The sequence below is a fragment of the Simochromis diagramma genome, unplaced genomic scaffold (genome assembly GCF_900408965.1).
Source record: "Simochromis diagramma unplaced genomic scaffold, fSimDia1.1 OVJJ01000293.1, whole genome shotgun sequence".
In the NCBI taxonomy this organism is placed as follows: Eukaryota; Metazoa; Chordata; class Actinopteri; order Cichliformes; family Cichlidae; genus Simochromis; species Simochromis diagramma.
Genome location: NW_024386801.1, coordinates 19,187,880 through 19,211,652, shown reverse-complemented (window position 1 = coordinate 19,211,652; position 23,773 = coordinate 19,187,880). Strand labels below are relative to the sequence as shown.

At 40.6% G+C, this 23,773-nt stretch overlaps 1 protein-coding gene across 2 annotated transcripts in view; it reads right to left on the bottom strand.

Annotated features, from left to right (window-relative positions):
* The window catches only part of LOC120730168 (microtubule-associated protein 1B-like), an 85,327-nt gene that overhangs the window by 35,094 nt on the left and 26,460 nt on the right, over positions 1-23,773 (bottom strand). The window contains exon 1 of one of the 2 annotated variants that reach the window (XM_040026355.1): positions 17,632-17,662. The exons of the other annotated variant lie outside the window; for it this stretch is intronic. The gene's annotated coding sequence lies outside the window, so the exon portion shown is untranslated. Of the gene's footprint in view, positions 1-17,631; positions 17,663-23,773 lie in introns of those variants that run through there. 2 annotated transcript variants of the gene reach the window in all.

Here is a 23,773-nt window from a genome sequence, read left to right as displayed (position 1 = left end):
AAGATGAAAGAAATCAGCAGAAATTAGCATTTAAAAAGAGTCAGTTCATTTTTGACACTTCTGATGAATAAACGTCTTAAATACTTTGTCATGACAGGCCAGGACTTCTTGCAGCTGTAGCCCTGGACATGATTTCTCCCGAGGAAAATAAAGTTAAAAAATCAGCGAGTTAATGAGGAAGAACCGATGCTTTGGGCTTCATCTTTATATCCCTGTCAGGACAGCAGAGGTTGACTGAAGCAACATCACAAAGTCATTACCCTGCTTTTAATCTCATTTGCCTAATGTGAGCTTATTCCTTCCCTAGGACCGAGTACTATTGTCTGTACTTATAGATAAAGAGGTGTGAAGTGGGCTGGAAAATTAAAGAAGTCAATACAGACATTGCTTTTCCCTGCTCATTTCAGGACTGTGTCGGCTTTGAGCAGTAAAGCCATGCATCAACACTACAAGGCCAATCGTCTGTTTGTATCTAAAAGCAAAGAGTGACTGCTGAGTCAATGTTGCAGTCTGCAATCCACTGAAACAAAGCTGCTATAGCTGTTTAAGTTTTAGTAGGTTTTCATCATTTCTAAAGAGCGCTAACTGAATGACAGAAATGAAAATTATGGGATGAATACTGATGAGAATAATTAGCTTCACACACACAGATTTGTCCTGTTCTTTGAATCTAATAGCTCAAATCAATGTCATATTTCTACACTGCCGCTTACCGTGTTTAAGCTGACTGTGTAGTTATGACTGCCTCATCCACTGTAATTAGCCCTAACCTCAGCTGCTTTGGGTTGTTCTTGTTAATATTTTCAAGGACTTCCAGGCATCAAAGCTAAGGTATCAAACCAGCTCCTCGAACTATAGTCATTATCATCAGTTTACAATAGCCACAGAAAGCCACAGTCTTAGTTTCTGATGCTAATCCAGGTTCTGTGATTTAACATCTAAATGTTTGGGATGATAAGCCAGATAAGTGTCTGTCAGTGACTGCTGGGTGTCAGTGTTGGGGATTCACTGTATTTAATTTGGACAAAATCATAGATATTTTCCACAACTTGCACATTAATGTCTTTAGGTCACTGGATTAGGTTCTGTTATAGTAATTGTTAATCTTCCTGGAGTCACCACATTAAAAATGACTAAATAGAAAATAACAAATGAAAATATAGACAAAACTGAACTAACAAAAATTAAAACACAGCTAATGTCATATAAAACACATAATATAAAATGCAATATTGTGTCCAGGGGCAAAACAGTGTGCTTGAGCATCAGAGCTCAAACTGATGGCTGGACATTCTCCTTCAGGATTTTCTGGTACAGATCAGAATTCATGGTTTCATCAATTGAGACAAGTCATCCAGGTCCTGAAGCAGCAAAGCAGCCGCAGACCATCACACCACTACCACCATGTTTGACGGCTCGTCTGATGTTCTTTTATGAAATGAAAAACTTCCAGAAAGTTTTGCTTTTGTCTTGTCAGTCCACAAAATATTGGATCATGTGCATCATTTTTATGACTTTTGAGACTGTTTATTTTTAGTATTCAGACTATGTTTCATGTATGTGTCCTACACGTGGACTATAAACAGAAACCTAAAATGAACATTTAGCTCTTTGCCAGCAGATTCTTCTCTTGTAGAGAACAAAACTGCAAGAAACAGTACTACAGCACTTAGTAACTGTGGAAACATATTTAAAATGGATGTGGGTGATACTATTTCATATTCTTATATTGTTTGTAGGAGTGGGGTAATGGATACTGAACACAACAGAGTCCAATCAACTTTGACTTGTAATGCAGGAAATCCTTTGCAGCATCTTTTTCGAGTCAGCTGGTTTAATAAGCGGACCGTGTGTGAGCTACCAGATATCCAAATCCCTGCAAACTCTACAGATTTCCCCACAGGGATCCATTAAAGTGTATCTTATCTTTAAAAAAAACACTTAAGTCCCACTTGTCACAGCCTAAATATGTGCACAGAAGTGCCAGTATTGGATTGTCTCAAAAGTAATCTTCTACTGAACTCATACCAAGGCCCATTGTTGATGATAAATGGTCTATTATAAAAGTGCAAAGCCAGCGCAGTGATGGCTTCAGTAGACTTGGCTTGCTTAAGACTCCAGTCAAACAATAAGCCATGAATGTAGTAAAATGCACCTTTAACACTCTGAAAGTAGTCGAATGCATCACAAATCTGGTTAAAAAAAAGGTTTTGTAACTTCACACGGGAACAATAAATGACATATGATTACGACAAAATTTTAACTTCAGTTAAAAATATTCACCTGCCTACTTTAACTGTTTTTTCTAAATACCTGCAAATCATTATCACCATATGAGTCACTCCCAAGTCAATAAGGGAGATGAGAACACAGAACATTAGGCCACCAATTGCAAAGTGCTTCACTAACTTTCCCAGTGTTTCTGAAGTGGTGAAGCATTAGCTCACTGTCATTATGTCTGAAACAGTGAAAGGAAGAAATCAATGGGAAGAACAGGAGGAGACTGAGGTCAAAGAACCATGAAGGAAAGAGACACAGCTCATTGGTGCTTCAGTATGTAAGTATTGCAGCGTTTTGAGTCTAAACGTCTTCAGAACTTAGTTTCATACCAGCCTTCCTTTCTGCGCCCTCCTTGAAGGGCCTCTGAGCTGCTTTTGGAAGCCTATCATTCAGTCTTTGTTGCTGCAGACTGCCATGGTGATGCCTCGCAGCTCAAACATCCACACACAAACACAGAGTACCTGCGCCACATGCCTTTATGTGAACACTGGAGTCTGTATACTAAAAGTCTTTTTTTAACTGACATTGCAGATTCACTATCTACAAATACTGTTTTTTATTTAGTAGAATATTGATCATAACACTGGCCTCAAAACACAAGGCTATACTATTTTATATGCCCAGAATTTCACTTTTTATTCTTGTTACAGAGAAAAGCCTCTGAATGAGGCATTTATAACAATAATTAAATGATGGCTCAAAATAGCAATAATAATAGCAAAGCCCCGAACAATCGCATGCCTAAACAACATACTAAAAATAGCTATTCAGGGATTAAAGTAAAATGTTTAAATTGTTTACGCAGCAGTGGCACAGCCTGCACAGGCACATGCCAACACAAACGCTTTAGATTTCAACCTTCAAAGTGAACTGTAGTAATGATGCAGATTATTTAAACCATTTTAATAAGTCTAGCTTGACAAAAGACCTTTAAGGCAGACTTTATAGGACTAACAGAGAGTGAGAAAAACAACCAGGCCAACACGCCGACTGACCACCCTGAAAGTGAGGAGCGGCGTGAAAAAGCTGCTGCTAGAAAAGGGCAGCGGGAGGATATTGGCAACGTGTCATCGTCTCTTAGAGTCCAGTCCACAGTGTGCCAACTATGACATCATTGCTACCCCCGGTACTCAGACCATCTAAATGGCCCCAAATAGGTGCTCAAAACAGTAAACGTTCAAACAACATACACACATAAAGAGACACAGACACACACACATGCTGCCAAAAACATCACACCAAAATGTGTCAGTCCATCCTTTTCAGGCCACCACAAACAGTTTCTGTTCAAACTGTGTCCAGCAGAGAGGAAGACCCATTCAAACATGTCTGCATTATTTGTCCTAAGTCAGTTTGTGTGGCAGTGTGTATGTTGCAATGCCAAACTCTGGGAATTATAAAATCCAGTTAAATCCAAGCAGCAATCCAAATGCTGAAGTGATAAAACTGCAGTTCCTACACATGACCACTTGAGGCTGACTCCAAAAGTGAGCCATCATTGACTCCTGTGTTAAAAATGCCAGAATTTAATGGAAAAATAAAAATGTTTGTATCTTGCTACAAAAAGCAGTTCTGATCTGTACAGTGGGCGATTTCTTTAGGTTTAAAGCACTTTGAGTGATATATACCACAATGGGTGGTATATGTCAAAGTAGCATCCACATGGACGGCAGGACCCAAGGTTTCCTAGGAGAACATTGCTCAAAGCATCACACTGCCTCCGCAGGTTTGCCTTCTTCCCATAGTGCATCCTGGTGCCAGGTGTTCCCCAGGTAAGTGACGTAGATGCAGGCAGCCATCCAAGTGATGTAAAAGAAAACATGATTCATCAGACCAGACCACCTTCTCCCATTGCTCTGTGGTCCAGTTCTGATGCTTACGTGCCCATTGTTGGAGGTTTGGAGGTTGTTGGAGGTGGACGGGTTCAGCAAACTGTGATGCTCCATGTATTCTGACACCTTTCTATCAGAACCAGCGTTAAGGCTGGAAGGCTGGTCTGAGCTAAGTTGTTAAGTCTGAGTTAAGTAACTGAGACCACCTTTCACTCCCCTCATCCATAAATGAGCCTTACCTGCACAGTTTGCCCCTCAAACTCGCTCAGACCCTTATACTTGTCCACTTTTCCTGCTTTAAGGGCAAAATGTTCACTTTCACTTTCTCCCTAACATAGCCCATCCACTAACAGGTGCCATGATGAAATCAGTGTTATTCCCTTCACCTGGCAGTGCCTGTCCAACAACTTAATAAACATGCTATTCATTTAATATCATATACTTTGTGATTACAGCAAACATCTGTATTTTTATCGTTTGTTAAAAATACATATTTGCACAGTACTTTCATTCTACTTTTTTCTCTTTGAGCATAGTTAATGGCAGCTTTGCATGTAGTAATTCTTATTACTTTGTATTTCTTTTCAGAACAAAGTGAAATATTTTAAAAACATTTCATTTTTCATTGTGGCATAAAAATATATGCACATTTACGCACAAGCTCACATGCTTCTGGCTTGTTTTTTAAAAGGACACTGCTTATTTTTCTCGCTCAGGTGTCAGGAGGTGAGGCGCATTGATAATAAACTAGCTGTCAGCAATATATTGACAAGATAAGGCATCTCATTCATCATGGAGATGGCCACAGGACAGGCTCCCTGGGTCGCATACATCCAGGTGAGTGAGAAGGCAGTTTGGAAAAAAATGTGTGTCAATGCGACCTTACCTCACACAAGGACAGTGTATTTAATCCTCCAAGGTGGGGAAAGACAAAACGAAGGGCACGGGAATGACAAAGCTTTCCTTGTCTGTTTGAGAAGACAGGTCTGAGAGAGAGTAAATGGGAATGGAGAGGTGGGAGAAAAAAGGTGTCATTCAGAAGTCACAGGCTGTTAAATTGGCTGCAGATAGACTGCTATTTGTTTAGAGCTCTTTCTGCGGCAGCTCCTCTGTGAGAGGCTTTGGCCCTCAGGGATTTACTCTCAGCTTAAGGTGCTTTTCAAACCACCAGAGCGCAGGTTCAAGTTACTGGCTGGTTGCTTGGTAATAACTTGTCGAAAACAACAGCCCTGTGGATAGATGTCTCTGGGTGGAGGATGACTCACATGGTGATCCACTCTAACACACGCAGAAGTTTCTCGAGCTAGAAGTATATACTATGACTCTGTATCTCAGAGCTTTGCCAGGAAAAGCTGATGGAGATCCAAACTAGATGAGCTTGAAAGAAAACTGGAGCACACAGCTTCTGCTTCCACTGTTATTTATTGCCTCCATTGATTTCAAAGTAATAACGAAAGAAAAAAAGAGGTGTTCCAGTTTCTTTATGGACCCAGAAATTCATGCCTTGAGAGCCTATGAGGAGTAACGCTTGAAGCTCTTTTCTGAACTGTTTTCTATCATATTTCAGGCTTGCTTATAGAACAAAATGACAGAGTATGCCTCAGACGTTAGTGAGAGTGGTCTTTGCCTATGCAGCTACCCTTGGAAATCCCCAGAAACTATTCGTCTTTACTGATATATGTTGAGGTGACAAAACTCGTCACTACAGGGGAGATTGTCAAATGTTGTGTTTATGGGGGGAAAGAGTTAAAAGTCTGGAGAAACTTCAAGATTTAAATTAGAACTGTATCTATTCAGTATATGAAAAATTCAGTCTTCTAGTAAACACTTAAAGACATCAATTACTCAAGGCCTGTGGACAAATCACCTTCAATTTCAAATGCAACAGAACAGAAAAGTTTGTTTCTGAAGTGAATATTTTTAATCCTCACCTTTTTTTTCCAGGTTAGCTCAGCTTTCTTATGAAACATAATAAACCAGTCAAGCTATTTCACATTACAACAGGGTTAAGTGAAGGACAGGTTGCCATGGACACCTCATTAGTTATTGTCTCCCTCCTCATTTGCATCTCCTCGTTGCAAAGCACATTCAATCCTGCAATGTTCAGCAACATGAAGGTCCTGAGTTTAAGCTTCGTAATTTCTTACTTGCAGCGTTTCTTGTCCTTGCACAGTCTAATGACTCACTGTGTTCACTTCAAGTGCAGGAGCTTCATAAAAGAGAGGCGGTAAAACGCTGCTCTTTGAACCGCTGCACATTTAGTCCAAATTTAAAGAAACAACCTTGGCCACAAATATAGCTCCTAACTAAACTTCTCAGTTTATTAAAAATGAGTTTGCCAAGTGTGGTAATCTACTTCACTGCTTCTTCCACCAGCCTGCATTTTGTACACCTACTTAAAACAGCATTTCCTCCAACTCCCAAAAAAGCCCTTCAAAGACGTCCAGGAAAAAGCCGACACATTTGAGCTTAGGGTTATTACTACAGGTGGTAGGCAAAGGCTAAGGCCTGGGTGTGTGGGCACTCAGCATCGTAGGAACCTGAGCTAGAGATGGAGTGCTATTGACTAGAGACAGACCTCGAACTCACTGGAGAGATTATCTCTCTCATCTGGCCTGGAAATGCCTCAGGATCCCTCAGCACACAACAAACCCTACTGTTGTGTGCTACATATGAGAAAGGAAAACTGCAGACAAAATTAAGACCTGATTCTTCTAACTTTGTCAGAGTTCATTTATTAAAACTATAGATATAAAAGATGGACGTAGCCATACTGATATCACTGTTTGGACTGTGCATTTTGAAGGCATAAGGTCATGACTGACCGACACTGTTGATTTTTTGGACATTGATGTGACCATATTTGGATGAGAGGGTGGATTGCTATGTTATTTGCTAAGAAATTCTATGGATGCACAGCAGAGACACACATTTCTGCTAATTAGTGCTAAGTAGCAGACTAATAAAATACTAGAATGGTACTCATAAATACTAAAGCCGAAACTATTTGGATGGGCTGGACCCAAAGACAGACATATTCATTTAAAATGAATAGTAACTACGACAAAGAGGTCCACTTCTGTGAGGTCTAAGCAGCAAGCAACTACACACCATACCTGCCAATCAAATGTTAATGGACTGGTTCTTATATTGTGCTTTTCTAACATACTGGAGCACTCCCAGTGCTTTATACAGCTTGCCTTATTCACCCATTCATACAAGTACTTTTCTCTATACCTAAGTGCTTTCCATCTAACATTCACACACAATCATTCTCCAGTACAGAGAGAGCAGCTTGGGGTTCAGTATCTTGCCCAAGGACACTTTGGTCAGGTATTGAACCACCAACTTTTCAATTAATTAGTGGGTGACCTGCTCTACCTCCTGAGCGACAGCTACCACTAATTTTAAGCACAATCCAAATGTATGACTTATAAAAAATAATAACAATGCGTTATGAAGTCTGCAACTATCCTTAAAGCATTTTATCTTTACAACATTTTAACTATCTACAGAGATTAACTCACTTTGGAGCCGGCCACGAGTGACCACTGCAGGAAATGCAGCTTCTCGTACTTTCGTATTCACTAAATAGTTGCTTTAAAGTGATTTAATTATGGCTCAGTACAACTTTACTCTTTTAGATGCCCGTCTTTTTTGTTTTTCTCAGAGCATGAGATGGAAAAAGAGTAGACTGGACAGCACCTTCACTTCATAGCAGGAAGGACCAATAGGTCCTTGCTATGTTCTTTCTGTTATATGGTTCCTCCCACAGTTCAAAGACACACATGTTAACTTGTACAAATCTCATTTCAAGTTCAGTAAGAAAGATGTTTAATCAAACATCTGTCTACTACCTTTGGTGTTTGGTGGCTAGTCTATGATTTTCATCACTTCCTCTTTCTCATTGCTGACATCATCTGTACCAATCCTCTTTCTGCCCGCCATCTTCAAATCAATTAGCCTCCACTCCACGTACTTTAAATCTCACTGCTCACAAATCATTCTCCCTTTCAGACTCTTTCGCGCAATCCACCTCCTCCCCATTTCCACCTCTTTTACATTCCTCAGAGCTCCATCTCAGCCTCCATCTTTATCAACACCACCAGCATCTACACTCTTGGGGGTCCTGTCTAATTCCTATCACCACTAGAATTTGTGGTGAAAACCCTGCGCTGTGGCCAATCGCTAAATAGCTTGACTGAATTCTGTTTATCAATAAATCGTGTTAAATCCATCCTAACAATCTCTCCTTATTAAACTGTTAGGGTGGACCTTTTTGTTCCCCAATGCCACAATTTGCAGTGAAGTCTGATGAAGCACAAAGCAAATGTGGCTCATTGCAAACTTATCCTGCAACATCTTCCATCTGCAATGCAGCTACATCAAACTAAAAACACTTTTCCAAAAAAGAAAATAAGCCAGACAACAAGAAGCACGAGAAAATGTCTTGTCTTGTTTAGAGGTGTGCTAAAACTCACGGTAAAAAAAAAAAAAAGGTAAAACAATTTATTCAGATTACACGGCTGAGAAACTGGGTGTGTCGGGTGCACTGCACATGTGGAGGCTCTGTCAGCAGTTCAGAGGGGACAAAGAGATGGAGAATGAGGCGAACAACTCCTGAAGGAGGAATCAATGTTTACTGCTGCTCTGCACCATCAGGAGGCAGGGGGAAGGCAGCAGACACCGTGGCATCACCAATATGGCTACCCTCAGCATGAACTGACTGTGGAGTGACAACTTTCCCTTACCCTGCCCTGTTTTTGTCATTCAGGTCATTCCCCATCAGTCTGTTGTTGTCGTTGTTAGTCAGGCCGTCTTTCTGTCAATTTAGAGCCATCTCCTTCTCTCTCTTTTTCTCTCTCTCTCTGTTGTGTCATATATTTATTTCTGTCCTCTTCTCCTTCTCCTATCCTTTTGCTTCATCCTTCACACTCTTCGGTCTTTGCAGCGTTTTAATGAACCTTCAAGTGACATAAGATTTTCCTATATCTGTTCCTCTCTATTTCTGCTCCACAACCCCCCAGGGTGCATGGAGAAAAAGATGAAAACACTTGGTTGTTAACCCTCTATGTGCCTGAGCTGCTGGCTAGTGGACTGCATGTTTCAGAATGTGGGATGAGGGTTGCACAGGTCCACAAGTATAAATATATATATATATATATATATATATATATATATATATATATATATATATATATATATATATATATATATATATATATATATATATATATATATATATATATATATATATTTTTTTTTTTTTTTTTTTTTTTTTTTTTTTAAAAACAACAGATTTTTTTTAACATTGGTAAAAAGGCAGGTGGAAAGCTTCTGCAAAAAGCTCGTCAAGCAGAACGAAGCAGAGGTAGAAAATGAACAGAGGGACAGAGACGGTGATCTACATTTTCTTCAGAGCAGAAGACATTTTTGTCTCAGCAGGAGACATCGTGAAGGGTCCGTCGCACATTGGTCTGAGCTGAGGGTCGAAACGGTCTCTTTTTAGACAAACGTAAGACAAACACAGCGAGGAAAATTTCTGCATAACTGTACATTGTCTCTCTGTTTCTGTGTGTGTGTCACACACTCCAGCAGCAGAGAGAGCTGGCAAAAAAGCAGCAGAGCAAACAGGGAGGTGCAAAAACACTGCAAAGACTGCTCACTGCTGCATTTTCTGAGCCAGAGCCTCCCTTCTTTTCTCTCCATTGTTGTCGATGAGTCCCGAGACTCTCGCCTCAGTACCCCTTCTCTCCGTGCTCCTCCTTTTGTATTACTGACACAGCGCAGTGTTTTCACAGGCAGAATAAGATACGGATGGCCATTTGTGCTTGGCTGTCATTCAGGTACTGAGCTCTTCTATTTTGGACATGAATGTCATAAAGAGATAGAACTTGTATTTTTTGCTGTGAAAAACAAAGCAAGGCCATGCAGCGGTTTAAACAAGAAGAATTTTGAAAGTCTTTTAAACATTAACATGTTCTGCATGTTAATGGAAATTTCATGGCCCCAAAATAACAAGTACAGTACTTCATGTTCGTTCTGGCACATTGGTTCAAAAATCAGACACTAAAACTGCCCACTCAAACCAGGAAACAAGGCTTAGGCAGGCCAGACACTCCTTAAGTAGAGTGATTTTTCTAAGTCTCTGAAACTGGAAGATTGGAATATTAATCTTTCTCATTTGGTGTCTTGATGCTCCTGTACATGTAGGTATTCATCTGGATCTCAATCTGTGATTCACATCATTATCAACCCCGTCAAACAATTCCTTGACACCGTGTCCTTGTGCCTTATGGGTGGGGTTGTCGTCCTGAAAGAGACCACTTCTGTCAGGGAGAGTCACTTTGTACCGATTAGCAGTGACTGTTTCCCCCAAAGGAGACCATCAAAGTGTCCACCAACAGCATAACATAGCCACCAGATGCGTGCATACCTACTAAACAACCATTCATGAATACAAATCTATGCCCTACTGGTTTAACATCACTCTGCACTAAACAGAATCCAAAGAAAATGCTATATATGCAAATGCTGACAGCCAACATCATCGTCAGCAATTTAAATTTGCTAACTGGTAATAAAACTTTCACAGACAGCTTCAGTGTGAATTATTAAACACCCTAATTTCATATTTATACAGCCATTCATTGGATCTTTGCTAGCCCTCAGATTTACTCTATGCCAAGCAATGTCCACCCAAATCAAAGCCAAACAATGGCTCTGTCACAACAGGACAAAGAGTCTACAGTCACAATAGCAGCGCTGTAAAGTTGTACTTGGGCACAGTGTTGCTTTCAGCTATATATTCACACTGGCATACTACTAAGACCATAGTAACAATAACACAGTGTTACAGATATTTTTACTACATCCACAATGTTTGTTTAATGTCTGAGCATGCTAGCATTCGAAAACTGGCACCAAGTGGCTGACACAAATCTAGTTAATGGACCTGATCATGAAAAGTCAGAAACTCACCAGACGTAATCATGGTCCCTTCAGGAACAAATTCTATACGATGACATGAAAACACAATGTAATTCATCATCAAATTGTAAATGGACTGCTACCAGTAGGGCATGTTTCTACTCTAATTGAGCACTCAAAGCACTTTTCACTAAAAGAATCATTCACCCAATCACACACATGTTCATTCAAGCACTTTTTCCAGACCTTAGCAACTTGTCTAATATTTGTGCTACACTCACACCTCGGGTCAACTCAGGGTTTAGTAACTTGTCCAAGGATATTTTGACATGCAGATTGGAATAGTCAGGGATCGAACGGCTCCCTCTATTACCTGAACCACAGCTGCCCCTCTAAAGTCAAATATTCCCAAAGAACAGTTCAACTGTTATCATCATTACTAAGATATTCCAGTGTTTTATCAAAGTCATGGACTCCCACTTCCACGCTACCATCCTTAGAGCTGCTACCGAGGCTACTTTTGGCGTTTGTCCTGTGTAGTTGCCCCACACAACTGGCACTACCGAACCTACTGTTCATAATTGAAATTTAGTTTAGTTGAGGATAAAAGTTTCTATGTAAAAGCCTTAAAGCATCTGTGAGGCCAATGAAAAAATATCCTGACCCTTAAGTTTTTTAAATTAATCTCTGACATGTTGTGTTTCCATATAGCACCTGATTCCTCATGCATGCTTACAGGGAAACTGACACATCTGGTGTGGAGAAAAATAGGCAATGTATTCTATTTACATTTATTTTCAAATGACCTGCTGGAATATAAGCCAAAAATAACTCTAAAAATTGATTTTTGGACACATACTATAACCAATTTTGTAATGGCAGTGAGCCAGCAGCATAGTGATGCCAGTTTTCTGGACTGCCCTTTATGATGTCGACACACTTCATCTAACAATGCAACACAGTCCTGGTATTTCTGAACATACTGTTGAGGATAGTGAATGCTCTTATCTGAACTGAGCAGGTAGGGGCTCAGTGTCTGCAGAAATCATGGAAGCCGCCAACAAAGCTGGGACTTTCCTGCTAGACATCTGCCTCTCTAAGAAGTCAGCTGGGCCTGTGGAGAGCAGATAGTAGTAACTGGATGCCTCACTCTGTGAGACAGGAGAGAGGGGAAAACAGAGAAATGTCTGTGCAGGTTTTTTGCAGTAAGTAGAAGTAATAGTAGTGGTTGTAGTAGCCCAATTAGCAGATCAGTGGACTTCGTTACATAACGAAATAAGTGTTTTGTTTTGGGGGTTTTCTAAGAAACAACAGGTCCTTTCTACAACCCAAGAGGATCGCTCAAAGTCCAGTTAGTAAAAGAACAAAAAAAAACAGGTTCAAGCTGATTTCAGCTGCACTTACATAATCTGGTTGGTCACTAATTGGAAAGCTATCTAATGTTCCCAACCGAGCATTTACCCAGTGACATAAGACGGCTAATACTTTAATAAGATGGCCTAATGAAGTGTGTCAACGATCACAGTGGTCGCCATCTCGGGCTCTGCCAAGTGGTCCTGCGAGAGTCACGGGGGCTTCGGGGGGCTTCATAATGGCCAGCAGTTAAGCCTTTTAGAGACATTAAATGGGATCAAGGTGGGTGGGTGGGTGCCACATATGAGTGAAGCTCATGTGTGGCACACACATGTATGTGTGGGTGTATGATTTTAATCAATAACATTTATATAAATGAGGTGTTTGGTCTGTCATGTGATCTGCCCCAACCCCCCCCCCCCCACACGCATTTCCCTCCCCTATGTGTTAAGCTGGCCAGCAGCTAATCCGTGAGCAAGCACAGCTCATTGTCTCCATCACAATCCCAAATCCTCACAGTTTAACAAGCAAACACCTTCTCTTTCGGCTGAGAGTTAGTGATTTGAAAACATAAAGTGAGGTAAGTTGTGTATAATAAGTGAAGTAAGCATAACTGCATTTTAATAAACAAAGATAAACTCGCATTCACAGCTTTGGTCACTTGAGAATCACCAGTTAACCTAACACGGGGGTCTGTGGACTGCAGGAGAAAGCCAGAGTACCCAGAGAGAAGCCACACAGGTGCAGGGAGAACATGCAAACTCCAAATCCAAAGGCCACAGCCAGCCGGTGGATTTCATCCCAAGCGTTCTTACTATGAGGGAACAATACTAACCACTGCATTGACCTTGTGTAGCAACACAAGACTTAATCCCTTTACTTACAATAAATTCAGATAAAACTCTTAAGTCTATTTTTTATGCATGACTCTCAAGCATTCTCAAGCTCCAGCAAACTATGAGAAACTGAGAGAATTTCTGCTTTTCTTCAGCAACCTGAATATCTTTGGAGTTTTTGTCAGAGAAATCAAGCTTGTTGTGATGGACACTATCCCCCCAAAAAACAGAACAAACAAATAATTGATTCTTTAACATAATAAATAGCAAAATAATGGTTTTGGTCCCGGTGCGTAATTGAGCAACATCCATGTTTTTCCTAGGCTATCGATGTCATTGCAAAGACCACTGAAGGTTAAAAAGACTACTTCCTACTTGTTGGTTGCAAATTTGCTTCTGTGATGGCTCAATATAAATAATGGGGAATCACAAAACATGCAATTTTGATCAAACAACTCTGAACAGCAAGATTATAGTTTTGTCATACTTAGTTTTTGACCCCTTTGCTCAGAAACAGCAGCAACTTCTTAAGTGTGTTGAGAAAGCCACACACATGAATAATTATGTGTCCGTGCGTCCTATCAGCAGCTCAGGTGAAGCAGCTGAGAAATGATTCACTTTATCAGAGGAAGCTGATGAAACGCACCAACTGCTGACTCATTAATTTTTCTTTCCCAACACAGATTAATATCATGCAGTCTGCTCCTCTAACCTGGCGTAGCTCCAACATATTAAACCAGAAGACCAGATTCAGAGCTCTGAATATCGACTTTTTCTTTTACAATTAAAGATTCAAACAACCGACCAGCATCTAAGACGTCATTTCATTTGACAGCTCATCTAATGATTTGTTTTTCCTTCACAGGTCATCACAGTTTTTAGAGTTCATGTAGAAGCTCTGAAATTATGTAGAGGCATGTGAAGACTGAATCATGTGAAGCAAATGTCACAAAAAGTGATTCAGCACTCTCACCACCGCTACTTACAGTTGATTCACTGGTAGCCAAAGTAGCCAGGACTGTATGCTATTCCTGAACTTCACTGATCAGTGACTGAGAGAAGCTCTGAGGATTTAAACCATGCAGCTTTAAGCATATTTTTCATTGTCACCATTGTATAAGAACATGGATAGAACCAGCAGGAATGTTACTTTAATGTACATTTAACCAGGTACTTTCAGCTACTGAAATACAGGTTTACTGTTCTGTATTTTATTGAACTATTTCTATATTATGCTACTTTCTGATACTAAACAAAGAAAAAATGTAGAACCAGTGGGAAAAACTAACTAATATTCAGTAGCTTGTAGAACTACATATAGTATCAATAACTTTTTTGGCCCACTCTTCTTCACTCTTCTTTTGCCAAGCTGTCAGATAGGTGCTCCCACATTTTACTCTGGTAAACAGAGGAATGCATGATCTACTGATGATTGGAGATCATGATCTGTGTCTGCAAAACAAGCCGCCACCATGCTTTTACCATGACCGTAATTACAATTGCATCACTAACTGATAAATATAACCCATTCTTATTCATCATAATTAGTGTCTTTACTGTACTCTAACTTTTGCTCTATGAAGATAATTAATTAGGATTAGAAATTTGACTTAAGTGAAAAGTAAAAAGAAAATTTCCACTTTGCAAAACAATTACTCAGCATAGAATGACGTTTAAACTCTTGTGGAGCACCACTTGAACACAGGGCTGTGCATAAACCTGAAAACCATGCCCAAAGTTTTGTAGATCATTTTCTACACAGATTTTACTCCTGATGAAAAGTTCTGACTTGCTGTTAGAACATCCTTCCTCTTTCCCCCGCTGATGCGACCTTATTTAAAATCATGCATTATAAATCTCTCTCTTACTCCTCGGCACTACCTAGTCTGTGGATTTTTGCATACTTGGAAAGTTAATCCATGTGCCTCCACTAGAAAGCACTTTGGTTCAACTCCAGCTGTGCTCTCTGCCAAGGAGTGTTATGTGATTGGTTCAGTCTGTCTGTTTGTTTTGTCTTTTAGCAGAATTACTCAAAAAGCTATGGATGGATTTGCATTAAACTTTTTCCAGAGATGGGACTTGTTCCAACTTAGAAGTGATTAATTTTTGGAGTTGATCAGTATGAGCATTTTGATTCAGGAATTCCTTCCCACTGTAAGATGGACATAATTATATCTTTTGCATATTAAAGTAAGTAAAATCAGAGACATTTATTTGATGTTCCACAGAAAATACCACAAACTAATTAGGATGCAGATATCCGGGTGGATCCAGGGATTCAATTTAAGCACGGCATGAAGAGAACTTGGAGCTGCTCTGTTTAAATGTGGTATACATTTATAAAAGTGGCTTTACTTAACTTGACCTGGTAACAGCTGATTGGTTTGGCAGTCACGGCTAAAAGTTTAGAGTAGCCTGGTGATCAAAGCAGTGCGACGGATTCCCAGAAAATTGCAGATTCCTAATTCTGCTTAAGAGAGCATCAAGGTGTCTCAGTGAAGATGTAAGTTTTGACACAAACTTTGACACACACACACACACACACACACACACTACTGCAGGACAGTACTCGTCAGCTAATTACAGCTGTACGTCTAGCTACTCCGAGATAGCAGCTAGTTAACGTCAAGCAGAATATTAAGATATCATCTTCCTATGACTTCATAACTAATGCAAAAATAAAATATAAAGTAATGCTGCATTTTACAAAGTCACTAGCTGATGTGCAGCTTGACCAACAAAAATCAAAGCTGCACATCAGAGGAAATGTTTCATGATATATGATTAGAGAATCTGATGGGTCAATTTTACCCGAAAATGAAAGTTGGGATTATTACACTGCAAAGTAATTACAGACACAGCCATGCATGCAGACAATCACAGTTCAGATCGCAGAGCTAAAATCATCCTGCATGCAGACAGACACTCATTTAGATCAATAACAAACACACACACACACACACACACACACACACACACACACACACACACACACACACACACAGATACGAACCACCTTTGCTGAGTCACTGGAAACATTCAGTACCAAACCTGGTACAGGAAACTGGAGCAGACTATTACATGATGATAACTTAATAGCACAGGATGAAAACTGACTAATGGGGAAAAATAGGAGCTTTTCCATCTGTCATCGTCACAGACAGCCCACATCACACTCGCAGACACACACTCGCAGACACCATAGAGGAGGATGGCTTCAGAGCAACAGCAGTGGCAAAATGCTCGGCATGAATGAATCATCAGAAACACAGTTATCTACCCTACAAATGACTGGTTGGTTGTTTTGCCACCGCAACATATAACTCTTACACACAAACAAACACACACACACACACACACACACACACAAACACACACACAGTCTCAATCTCCTTCTTTTGTGCTCTCAAGTTTGGTTTTGCATGGTCATTTGTCTCGTTCTGGACAAACACGCAGACAACATCAGTCTTCCCAGCATGCCAAATGGAAACCATAGCAATGTCTCAACTAACACAATACAGACTCTTTGTTATGTTTTGATTTTTTTTTCCACCCCTCTGGGGGAGGGGGGAGGGGGCAATGGGTTCATCTGCATCACCTGCATGTAAGGTGTCTTTCAGATTTACGCACTTTAACTGGCAGTGACAACACAGGAGAGAGTCATTTCAGGGAATCAAACCTGTGTCCCTGCATATACAGGGCAGCTGCCACATCCACCACATCACCCTTTAAACTCTTACGTTTTGCCTACCGTTCTTTTGATTAGTATTTCACAAAGAACAGTAGGTCGCTGTGTTGGCTTTTAATGATCTTGTGCCAAACAGACGGTGTATTTTTACGAACAGGTTAAAGGCTCGGCTCTCCTAAACACCTGCATTAATCCCGTCACTTGGCTAAGGAAAGGACTTGCTTAAATCCCCGACTGAACCTTGCGTGCTTCTTCTTATGTCAAGGTAGATTTAAGAGGACCGGCTGGTTAACGAGTTTATGTGCTGTCTCATGCCCTAATTTCTTCCAGACATTTCTCTTTCCCCTGTTATGCACCACCAAAGGTAAAAAAAAAAAAAAAAAAAAAAAAAAAAAAGCACTGCGCATAAAAGTAAATATCTGGCTACCGGGTGATGTATGCTGGATCGGAATTATGCAACAAAACCAGACGAAACGAAAAACCAGCTCACAAGCAGTGGTTTGAGAAGAAACGTCACGTCTGTGCGGAAAAGAGGAAAAAAAATCTTAGCTGAGGACGGAGGGGGAAAAAAAACAAGCAACATATGCAGCAGTCGCTCCACAGCATCCCACTCAAGCAATCTGTCGCTGTAATCAACTCCGAGAAGAAGAAAACAAGGCAGAAAAACACACAGCATACATCGTTTTTTGGTTTTCACAAACACTTTACGTACCGTTATGGGTGACGAGCCACTTTAGCGGAGTGTTGTGCGTCTAGAAACCGGAGAGGAGCGTCGGCGGTGCCTGCGTGTGTGTGTTTGTGTGCGTCAGGCGGACACAGGAGGACAGAGGAGGAGATTTGGCACATTTGGAGAGGAACGCAGCCTGGTGGCGGAGCGCAGAGCACCGGGATGCGGCAACATCCGTCTGCAGACGACAGACCAGCGGCGTGCACTCCTACCAGGGAGGGGCGCACCAGGCACACACACACACACACACACACACTGCACCAGCAGTAACTCATTCACTGCCAGGGCGGTGTGGGTGGGTGGACTGCTTTTGCAGAGACAGAGAGAGAGAGCAGTTCGCCGTGTCTGTGTGCGAGTGTGTTCATATGCGCCATATGTCACAGCTCTTTATCAAAACACCAGCTCGGTTTAACACTTCTATGACGATATTCGCTGACAATTACAGAAAAAATACTTCTGGACGAAAAAGCAGCAAATTTAAAGTATGACAGTAAAAATCTCATATATGTAAGGAATAAAACAGGACAAGTTCGACATCAGGCCTACAAAAGTGATCTTTTGTTTCTGTAAAAGTTTAAAGTAAGGTTCTGGCTCTATACTTCTACGTAGTCTTTAACAAGTCGAGTGCTGTCTTTGAAAAATAAATGCATTTTTTTTTTTTTTTTTTTTTGGTGCTACAGGAAAGATCTGAGTCACCCAAACTATTGTAAATCGGGCAAAGAAAGACTATGAAATCCAAATGTCATGCCCACAAGCACAAGAGGGTTACAAACAATTACCAAAAGGAAAAAAGCAGCTGAACACACAGAAGAGTCTGGAAACAAAAAAGGAGGCCCCATGCCCCTTCACATTTTTCCTACACTAAACACAGATTAATAGAGAACATGCAGTTTGTAGCACAAACGCCTTTAACTCAATGACTTACTATGAGAGACTGGGTCTTGAGATTGCTTTGAAAGTCTATATACGAAATGGAAAGACATGTTGTTCCTGCCGTTTAATCAAATCGCCACAGTCACCTCAAAGCACTTTAAATTGTAAAGTACAACAATAGAGAGAAAACCCCAATGATAAAATGCCCCCTATGAGCAAGCACTTGGTGACAGTGGAGAGGAAAAACTCCCTTTCAACGGAAATAAATCTCTGGCAGAACCAGACTCGGGGAGGGGCAGCCGACTGGAGTGACGAGAGGGAGGCGGGACAAAAAGACACACTGTGGATCACATGACCGTTTTTCACAATGCTCAGCTGGCCAATCATGTGCAAGTAGGAGTCGCAAAAGGAAGCAAACTGCACTTAAAGCCATGGATGTTTTCTGAAAGTTACACAGAACTCTAAACTTAACTTTGGGGAAAATCGCTTTCTAGAAAACTTAATAAAGTTGCTTATCAAATTAAATTGGTGATTCGATGTGGAGTTTATGTACTGGTGACTGTTTGAATTACAATTATGATTTCTCTCTATTTATTTAGAGGAGGCTTTTAAAAACCTGCCCTGGAGGCTTTAACATGATGGTTGCTGAGCGGCAGGAGAACTTTTGACAGATTCCAACATCTCATACAAGGACATGCTTTAGAATTAGCTATGAAAAAATGTAATGATTTGTAATGACTGTGTTTTTCTTGCTCTAGTTGAATAGAAAACTATAATGTACACATAGCCCTGCTGTGGTCTGACCTAAACAGGCATAATCATAATCCTGCATGCATAATGTACACCCACAATACTGATGAGTCTATATTTAGTTGCTGAATACGTATCATGTTGTGTGACAAGCAGGACCAGCCCACCCTCATGTCGTTCATGTTTGCTCTGAGCTTTTACACCTTGCTCTGCCTCTGTGCTGTTTTATTCTTTGCTCCTCTCTTCTATATAGCAAAAATATCTTATAGTTATTTATAAAAGTGATGACAATATTTACACTCCAGTAAAGGGGACTGCGAATGTGTTTGCTTTATAAGCTGGATGAATAATAATGTTTGGATCCTGTTTTAGTGCATGCCACTAGAAGCTGGCCGTTCTTCTGTGTGCTCCTGTACTCTTGCCATAAAAACACGGCACAAACTGCAGTCCAGTTTTATCTCATACTTTAAAGACCCACATGCCATCCTTTTCCAGACCGTATATAAATTTCTCACCAGAGTAAATTCTGTCAGTCGATTAGGTCATATTTCACAAAGCCCATTCGGGAGATGGTGAGACTGCGCCGCTTCACCCGGCATGCCCAGCCAATCGAAAGAAGCTGAGTGGCTGCTGGATACGTCCCTGAATACATATAGGGGAGCAGTTTCGAACAAAGTTTCTCCTTCCTGTTCTTGGCAACAAAGCAGCTTAGTCATGCCCGTAGGTTTGCTGTAGCTCTTCCTAATACCCAAAAGGCTGTAGCCTGTAACTATAAATACACGTTAGCATTTTCATGATTGTTTTATTTTGTAAGAGGTTGTTTTGCAGTATTGCCACTGAGAAACTGAGAGCTCAAAAAACATAAACACCCAACAAACACACTTAAACGTACCCCCCCCCCCCCACACACACACACACACACACACGCACTATTAGCTACTATGAGGTCACTATGAAGCTGCCTTTCAGTTAGTAACTTGTGAAACTTTGAGTAAAACTTTATGTGCAGCCACCACTGAAGCAGTCTATACATGACAAAAAGAGTGTGGAACAGGATAAAGGGCCCTCTTTAAAATATGATTCATGAGTTTAATTAGTCAACACTGGGTAACACTCTTCTTTATTTTGAATTTGTAGTACTTAAAATCATGCATTCTGCTGCCACAGCGCTAATTCCTTTTCACACTGAGGCAGTACTGCTCCTTTGATCAATCACTATGCAGAGTAAAGCATTAGGACAGCTGGTTGTTGTTCAGCAGTACATCAGTTTCTAACGTTTCAGTCTTTAAAGTTAGTGTTTCTCACTTGATGTGGTAAACCCCGACTGAATTTTCCCTCATGAACCTGTCAACCAGGAAAACAGTCCCGTGGAGACTGACTCGATGTAGGAGTTGCTCTCTATAAAACCAATGCTGATATAAAAGACTCAGCATTTACAACATATTCTAAATGGATCATGTGCTAAGACCACCTTACTGTTGGCCCTGTAGGGACACCTTTCATGATACGTGAAGTAAAAAGCTCTTCCCAGAGGGATAACATTTATCCTAAATATTTCTCTCTTTACCTTCTCTTCTAAAGCACTTTCTTTGTTCTCTTAACTTCAAAAGTAACTTTACAACTTTAGGTCTTATCTCTGTTCTTCAAAGCAAACTTCCCCGGTGCTGTTCTCATGCACCATCTTTGTCTTATTTTGTTTTCAGCAGGTTCCCCCACTTTCACCAGTGCAATCTCTCTTGCACGTCTCTTTCACTACTGCTAATTTCCTTTAGTTACTTTTTCTCTCTCTTCTTCCCTCTCACTCACTTTCTCTCCATCCCACAGACTGCAGCGATGGCAAGCCCTGGGATCAATATCAAAGCTTTGTATAATTCAGCAGCTGCTTCAATAATGAATGACGCAACGAGCCACTTTGGAAGGAAGGCTCCCTCCCTCGCTCCCTCGTCCTGACTCTGTCAGTGTCTCCCTCTCTCTGTCTCGTCTGGCCTCCCTTAGCCAGATGAAGTCAACCTGCTTTACTGTCTTCATTAATGAAAAATAACAGGCATAGATCTGCTAATGAAAGCTGGAAGGCTGCACATCTGACTTCCAGATTAAGGAGTTAAAATTTTAACAGTTAAAATTGTTCCTTCTCTTACTTAAATACCAATGACTCAACAAAATGTTATACAACTACAAAAAAAGTGGGTGACTCACTGAGATGTGAATCGTTGTGTTGAACGTTGCCTCAATGCTACAATTAGCAATTTTACAAAGATTATCTTTGAGGGAAAAGAAGGTTTAATTCCAGATTCAAGAGTGCGAAAAAGTTGTAAGATGAGCTGCAGCTAGGACAATACAGAATAGATGAGTACTTACGTTACCAAAGGTTCACAAATTTCACAAACTTCAAAGTAAAGCAACAATTTTGTTTAACCCGAAGAAAATCTTTATCTTCTTTAGGACAGAAATTTAAGTTGAAAAATACGTCGTAACAACCACACATGCTCATTTGCGCCCATGTGGGAAGGGTCAGGCTGGTGGCTGAACCACCTAAAAGAGATTAGAGTAGAGCTGTCTGTGATGACGCTGCGCTCTAAGCACTGCTGGATTAGCATTAGTATAAACGCAGTTGTAGATTGACTCCATTCAGCACCCATGGGAGCAGCTTAAAATATATCCTCGAAGATCTGAGCTTTTTAAAAAAAATAAATCTTTTTGAGGACTCCTTCAAAGAGTGACCTGTTATCTGCAGTTACTGTGAATCTGTGGATTCATTTGAGCCTGCCAGTCAAAAATCAACCACCACAGCGTGTTTAGAAAGCTACTACGCAGAAGGACTTTGATGCATCCATTAATCACAATGACTCATTTCAGACTGTAGCTTTTTATTACCAATGGTAAATAGCCTCTTACTTTATTCAATGCAATGTGAATTGATTTTTTGTTACAAGTGAAACTTGAGAAGTCCTTATCTTCCTTTAACTGTGGCTTCCAAGAACTTAATATAACCAAATAAGTAAAGACCCTGACTACCAGGATTTTTGCCAAAGTCTGACAATATATTTTCCATCTTATTCTGTGTTTATCCAAAGAGATTTATTTTTATCCAGTTGCAACGTATAATGTCACCCCCCATTTGAAATGGGATTACAGTTGGCATGGCTGTTTGTGCCACACTGCATTCCTTTGCTTTTTCCCACACTCTGGCTTCCTAGCAAACCAGCAACAAGGATGTTCACTAAAGACATAAAGCAAATTTGACAATTAACCTTGGTTTATGCCTGGTGCTATTAACCCTGCAAACAGCAGTAGACACCAAAAGTGGCTAATGTATATCTTGTGTTCATTTCTTTTTAGCTTCTCGTAGAGGTTTCAGTTTCCTGACCTGGGAATCGTGTTGATGAGTGTACAATCATGTTGGTTTTCACTATCATTTCAATGATATATCAGTACGGAGCTCAGAGGTTTCCAGGTTACAGAGAGGGAAATGCTGCAACAGTTCAAAAAGATGAGACTTTCTTGAGAAAACTTTAAAAAAGACGATTTCATTGCTTCCTGTTTCAATTTTGTCAATTCAGGAGACAAGTGTGATGACCCTTATAGCAATGCAGTTGGCAGTCAGCGCATTCTGTGGTGACCATGTGAAGGCAACATAACTTACAACACAGGTAGCAAAAAAAAAAGAACATTAAAAAAAGTATTAGAGAAAGTGTGCCTGTTCATTCGTGCTGTTTGTCTATACAGAAAATGAACAACAGAGATTTTTGATTTACCAGTAAGTCACGTTACCTAAAATAACCCCCTCCTCCCTCTTCATAGCTCGTGTTCATAGACAGTGAAATGATTTGAAATGTTCCTCGACAGCACTCGTATGGGACTGCATCTGGTGAAACTATTCAGGCGAACCTGCCAAAAACACGAATACAAGAAATAAACATGAAATTTTCACGTTCCACTAAGCGACAGAAGCCTGTGGCACTTACGAACTTTTCACCCTCCTCACCGCCTCTGGTCGCTGGGGAGTGTCTTACTAGAAAGCACAAGACAAGACGATGTGCAGAGAGGCAGAAAGAAAAGAGTCGACTCGGCGCAAACAGCCTTTCCACACTGGTTCATCTCAGGGCCAGAGAAACGGAAACCGACAGCTCCTCGGATGCATTTCCAGCGATATGGCTGACTCTGGGAGTATTTGTAGAGCAGATTGTCCTGCAAATCTAAGTGTGTGTGTTTGTGTGCCTGCATGAACATAAGCATATGGTACACACATTGGGACTGCTGCATGAGAAAGAAGCATCTATGTGAGAGTGTGTTTGTGTGTATTCCTGTCTAGCTATCTTTGTGAGGACCAAAATCTGCATTCTACTATACTTGTGAGAACCAACAGTCACTTGTGAGGTCCTCACAAGCTTGAAGGCCTTTTTGAGGCTCAAAATGTGGTTTTAGTGTCAGTGTTACAATTAGGTTATGGTTAGGTGTAAAGAGAGTTTGATTTAGTTCTCTTTTGCTAAAGCTTTTGATGCAC